At 35.5% G+C, this 6,073-nt stretch overlaps 1 long non-coding RNA gene across 2 annotated transcripts; it reads right to left on the minus strand.

Moving 5' to 3' along the window:
• Positions 1 to 341: 341 nt before the first annotated feature.
• Positions 342 to 3,589, minus strand: LOC142164732 (uncharacterized). Of its 2 annotated transcripts, none has more exons than XR_012695690.1 (2): positions 2,713 to 3,589; positions 342 to 498 (listed from the first exon to the last, which is right to left on the minus strand). It is a non-coding gene; the product is annotated as an uncharacterized LOC142164732 (long non-coding RNA). The 2 variants fall into 2 exon arrangements; XR_012695689.1 differs by having other exon boundaries at positions 342 to 513.
• Between the last annotated feature and the right edge of the window lie 2,484 nt (positions 3,590 to 6,073).

The raw sequence follows: 6,073 nt of genomic DNA on the forward strand, positions 1-6,073 counted from the left end.
AAAGATAAACAAAAGATAAGGTATGTTATTTTCTTCTATGTATAATGTCCTAAAGTTCTAGTAAAAATAAAAAAATTTCTATTCATTTTTCATTAATTTCGCAAAGAAAAACCTCAAAAGAAAATCTTTTTGGATTTTTGGAATTAATACCTTAAAGAAAACTTTTAAAGAGGTACTAAAAGAAAATTCTTTTTTTTTTGAATTTTTAGTCTTAATATACTAAAGGAAATATAAAAGTAAATTTTTTTATTTTACGTTCTAGATATTAATTGCCTAAAGGAAAACCACCTCAATTTTTTTTTTTTTAGGAGTAGTATTTCTAAAGAAAATTCTAACGAAAATATAAAAACGTAAACTATCTTCTTCTTTTTTTGGATTTTTGAGTTACAACACACTTTTTCAAATATAAATCTCCTTAAGCAACTCCTGAATGAGCAATCCTGACTAGATGATCTCGGGGTATCTGTCATGCTCAAACTCCGGTAAGTAGATCCACACCTGTATGAAAAAAAACTAAAACCAACACTAGGTGAGACAATAACACTCCCTATTGGACGCATGCAAGACATGATTGAGGCTATTTTTGCAAAATGGCTTATGTGACCAAAAGGTGGCTAGAAATGCAAAATTTGGCTAAGACCCCGCAAAGACAAGAACCTAAGATTCACTAGGAAGACTGGACTCTATGTGGGTTACCTACGTATCACGCCCCGAAAGACGAGAATCATGTATGCGTAGTTCGGGTAGATTGGATACGGGCGGGAATTACAAAAATAACTAATTTAGAGAAAAATATTTTTTTTTGTCTTTTTTTAAAAAAAATGATAAAACATGTAAACTCTTTTTGGATTTTTTTTTTCTTTTTTTTTTGATTTTCGGAAAATGATGAAAAGTGCAAAACCTTTTGTTGAATTTTTCAAGTTTTTTTTTCCTTAACAAAATATGACAGAAAACATAATCGAGCCCTACTTGCCTTATTTTTCACACTTCACCCTCTCTCTTTTTTCTTCTCTTTTTTTTTCTTTTGCCCTCAACTATCATTGGTCCGCCAAATGATCCTTTTACCCTTGAAAAAATGCAACATGTAGCACATAGGATGCATCAAGATGGTCTGTTATTCTGGGTATACTTGTCTTAGACCGACCCAACCCTTGTGTTGAGTCCCCAAAGTCAGATGCACATGATGCAACAAACGTTCCTACTAGGGATCCGTCATGAGGCTATGTTATTCTAGGTTTAAAACCTGGGTTTATTTGTTCTAAACCTGGTTTACCCAAGCGGACAGCTCGAGCCGAGGGGGAGCAGTGTACCGGGAATATAGAAGCTTCACCGGCTTTGCAACTTGTCCGAACCTCATTCTAAAATTGGGATATGACTCTAACAGAAGAGAAGTTACACGAAGTGCACCTTAATCAGATGATTTAGAAGACTTAGAGAGAGGAGGGTTTCGCACCAATTTATATACAGTTCAACAATATCAAAGCAGTAAAAAGCAGCATTTAGCACATTAGGCCCAAACATGTAAATAAAACCAGATAATAAATAAAGCCAAATATAACAATTATTCTAAGCTCGAATTCTTGAACCCTGAACCAGAGATTCTGGGTTCTTGTCCCCAGCAGAGTTGCCAGAGCTGTCACACCTCCTTTCTCCTACCCCCGTAGGGGTATAAGAGAGTTTCTCCAATTTAAGTGACAATCAAAACGGGATTTTTTTGTTTAAAATTCAGAGTCGCCACTTGGGATAATTTATGGTGTCCCAAGTCACCGGTTTTAAATCCCGAATCGAGGAAAGATTGACTCTGTTTTAGTCCGCGAACACAGAAATTGGGGTAAGGAATTCTGCTAACCCGGGAGAAGGTGTTAGGCATTCTCGGGTTCCGTGGTTCTAGCACGGTCGCTCAACTATTATTATTGGCCTAATTATCTGATTTTAAAACACTTTTAAACCTATGTGCATTTTTAACTTTAACCCCGCTTTTATTGATTTAAGGAATTATTTCAAGGTTATTTAAAACACATCGCAAGCCACGCTACATGAAATGTACCCGTGATTCACGACACGTTCAATTTAACCTTGTTGGAAATTAGAATCGGGTCACATGAAATGTACCCGAATTTTAGTAATTACAAATCATAACTACGTCACGGGAACCACACCCGTAACCATGATAATTATTTAATTAATGCGCCTGAAGAAAACTATGATATTTATGAATATTAACGGCCTAAGCGTGCTCCTAACGATCCAAAATCACATCAATAAGCAATATCTAAACAATATACAACTCCAATCGTTACAAAATTTAGTTGAAATCGTTACTCAATCCAATATCACTTTGGTCTAATTCACTGTCATTTTAGCCCATACTTATCGTTTTGGTACAAATTACAAATAAATTATTCACTTTCAAAACAAATTACTAAGTTGCAATAGTTTTGAAAAAATAGCACCTCCCTTTACATGACTAAAACACATTATGGTTCATAATAAAATCAAACTAGCAGACTAATTTCAAACAAGACAGAGTAAACAAACTAGCAAATAACTCAACATTTTTAGAGGTCTTAAACTAATTTCAAACAAGACACAATAAACAAACCAAACTGGTAGACTAATTAATCAGAACAACTAAGGCATACCCAACAAAATTGAACAAGAAAAACTCACTCAAAATGTTCAAACAACTATGTAAAGGGAAATGAGATGGACCTCTATTACTGTAATTTGTTCTCAAACCAATAAAATGGATTTCCAGTCGCAATGGTCGCGAGTAGCTACAATTGTTCAGGTGGTATTAAACAGAACCCGACTTGTCAAACAAAACTTGACCACGAACCGGGACCGTCGATCGGAACCTTGACAGCAAACCTCGAGCGAACCTCTGTCTTGCTCCGATAACTGTTTTCATGGCTAATCCGCTACTGAAGCTATGGTGTGTTCATAGTAACCTTTGAAGAATAGTGAAGGGATGACGATGGATGGTGTTGAAGGGGTTGCTGTGATGGCGTCGCGACTGAGTGAGAGACAGTAATGGGAGGAACTGGAGGGGTCTGTTTTCGCTAGTGTAAGGTCGGATCGTTCGGCTGCTGCTTCTCTTTTAATCTCTGTGTGTTTTTGTTAATGAAGATGGTGAAGAAGCAGAACGGATGGGAGGGCCTGAATCTTGGCTGAAGAGAGATTCCTTTAGTCTCTAGTGTTGAAATGGCTGACTATCGAGACTGAGTTTTGCTAGGGTTCTTCTATGTCTGCTTCTTTGTGTGTGAGGAAGATGATACTTAAGGTGTGTCTATATTCAAAATCAGAAATGGTTGTGTGTGTTGGACCTTCTAGGGTCTTTTTGTTAAGTTTCCATAAGGAAGAAGAGAGCTCCAGGTTGTCTTCTATTGTGTGCTAAAGCTTAAGGCTTTTGATCCAAGATCCTCATGGAAAACGGCGGATGTTGTGTATTCTTTTCCTAGGGTTCGCTCCTTAGGTCTCTATAAAGAAGAAAGGTTTGATGGAGAGTGGGGGTCTCTCTATTGTGTGTTGCGGCTGAGTAAAGTCTAGGGTCTAGGTTTTTTTTTCTTGTATATTATGCTAAAGGAGTATCTAGGTTTGGGATTTTGAGTTAATGGGCTAAGAGATTGGTTTAATTGGGCTACAAGCAAGAATAAATTAGTCCAAAAAAAATTAATTCTATTCCCTCCTCCTTTTTGTATGTAAAAATAATATAGCAAACAAGATAAACTATTAAACATACTACTTAATCTTACTTAAGAAAATAACTATTAAAATACACTAACCGTTTAAAACAAACCTATTTTTGGGTATTTTTTTCAAGATTAAAAATGACTACAAAACCTTAATGAAACTATTTTTTGTAGTTTTTATTTTTGTGAGAAAATAAAGTAAAATGGTCAAAACTAATTAAAATAGCGATATTAGGCCTAAACTAAATATTTACATGCTAAAATATAAAAATCTTGGGGAGGGTCAAAAATCACATGTCTACAAGGCCGAGGGACTGTGTTGTGAGGATACTTTTTGGTCGGGCTGCACGCCGCAACAGTGATACACCAACTTATAATTATGAGGTCGAGGGCCTGAGATTGTACGCCACAAGGTGGCTTGATATGAGGCCGAGAGCCTATTGATTATGCCACGAGATGGCTTGATATTGCGCCTGGGCCGTAAGGGCCCCCTCCCGGAGTCTGTACACCCCCAGTGAGTGCGGGTACCCATTGTGATATGAGATATAGCCCGAGGGGCTGGTGTTGTTCCATGTTATTGCCCGAGGAGCTGATTCTGTTGACATTGTGCCCGAGGGGCGGATTTTATGTGTTTATCGTTTCTAGTTGCTTTTCATTTACTTGTTTAACTGTTAAAAATGTGTTTTAAAGAAGTTTATTCTGAATCAAGGTGTTTTATAAGATTTTACTGTTTTATTGCGTTTATTTGGTTTTACTCTACTTCTTGGTAGCATATTGTTGTGTTCTTTACGTGATTTCTTATCGCTCAGTCTTCATTTATTATTATTACTCACTGAGTTGGAGTACTTACTTTACTCCCTGCACCATGTGTGCAGATTCAGGAGCTTCAAGTCCCGCCAGTGAGGATTGATTGATCAGCAGGCTATTCGGAGTCCACTAGGTAGCTGCTCGGCGTTCGCAGCCCAGTGTTTCTCCCTCCTATTTTATTTCCCTTGTCCTAGTTATGTAATAGATTGTGTAAACTCTTTCAGACTTGTAGACTTATGATAGATGCTCATGACTGGTGACACCCCGATGTCAGGCTGTGTTTATTCCGTAAATTGTACTGTTTCACTGTTTATTTGGGATTCAATCATGTTAAAGACTTAAATTGTGTTATTTTAATTGCGGAAAAGGTCCAAAAATATCCTTGAACTATTTGAAATAGCTCAAAAATATCCTCCGTTTGTTTTTTGTATCAAAAATATCCCTGTCGTCTATGTTTTGGCCCAAAAATGCCCCTAAACCATTAGTTTTGCCATTGAAGCTGACATGACAGTCCAACTGAGTTAGAATTGCTTACATGGTCGTCCACCTAAGCAATCCCTATGTGAAAATTATTTTTTCAGAATTTTTTAATAAAATATAAAATCAACATTTATTCTGAAAAGTAAAAAATTTCGAAAAAAAATATTTATTTCGGAATTTTTTAATTAAAATACAAAATCAACACTTATTCCGAAAAAAGTAAAAAATTTACGAAAAATTATTCTTGATTGGGGTTTATGATTTGATTAAAAAACTCCATTGTTCTCTTTTGTGAATTTATGATTAATTTGTGAATTTCGGAGTTATATCTTTGAATGCTTTTGAATCCAGTAATAGCGTAATTATGTCTTGGAACATTTTCCATGTATAATTCAACCCCATTCTTTAGCTCCAAAAAAAAAATTAACACACAACGTTTACAAGAAAAAAATTAAACTTTATTTGTACAACAACAAAGACATTGGTTTCTTAATCCTAAACAAGTTGGGGTCGGTTATGAATTCTCGATATCTATAATCAAAAATTTACAAAAGAGAACAATGGAGTTTTTTAATCAAATCATAAACCCGAATCAAGAATAATTTTTTCATACATTTTTTACTTTTTTCAGAATAAGTGTTGATTTTGTATTTTAATTAAAAAATTCTGAAATAAATATTTTTTTCGAATTTTTTTACTTTTTTCAGAATAAATGTTGATTTTGTATTTTATTAAAAATCTGGAAAAATAAAATTTTCGAAAAAATAATTTTCATATATGGATTGCTTAAGTGGACGACCACGTAAGCAATTCTAACCCAGTTGGACTGCCATGTCAGCTTCAATGGAAAAACTAACAGTTTAGGGGCATTTTTGGGCCAAAACATAGACGGCATGGATATTTTTGGCACCAAAAACAAACGGAGGATATTTTTGAGCTATTACGAATAGTTCAAGGATATTTTTGGACCTTTTCCGTTTTAATTGCTTAAAATGAATTGGGTATTGTGTCGGCTGGCCTTGTCTTTACGAGAGGCGTCATCACGACCGGGTCTGATTTAAGATCGTGACAATACTGTGATTGCTTCCGATGCG

Source organism: Nicotiana tabacum, chromosome 10 (genome assembly GCF_000715075.1).
Source record: "Nicotiana tabacum cultivar K326 chromosome 10, ASM71507v2, whole genome shotgun sequence".
NCBI classification, from domain to species: domain Eukaryota; kingdom Viridiplantae; phylum Streptophyta; class Magnoliopsida; order Solanales; family Solanaceae; genus Nicotiana; species Nicotiana tabacum.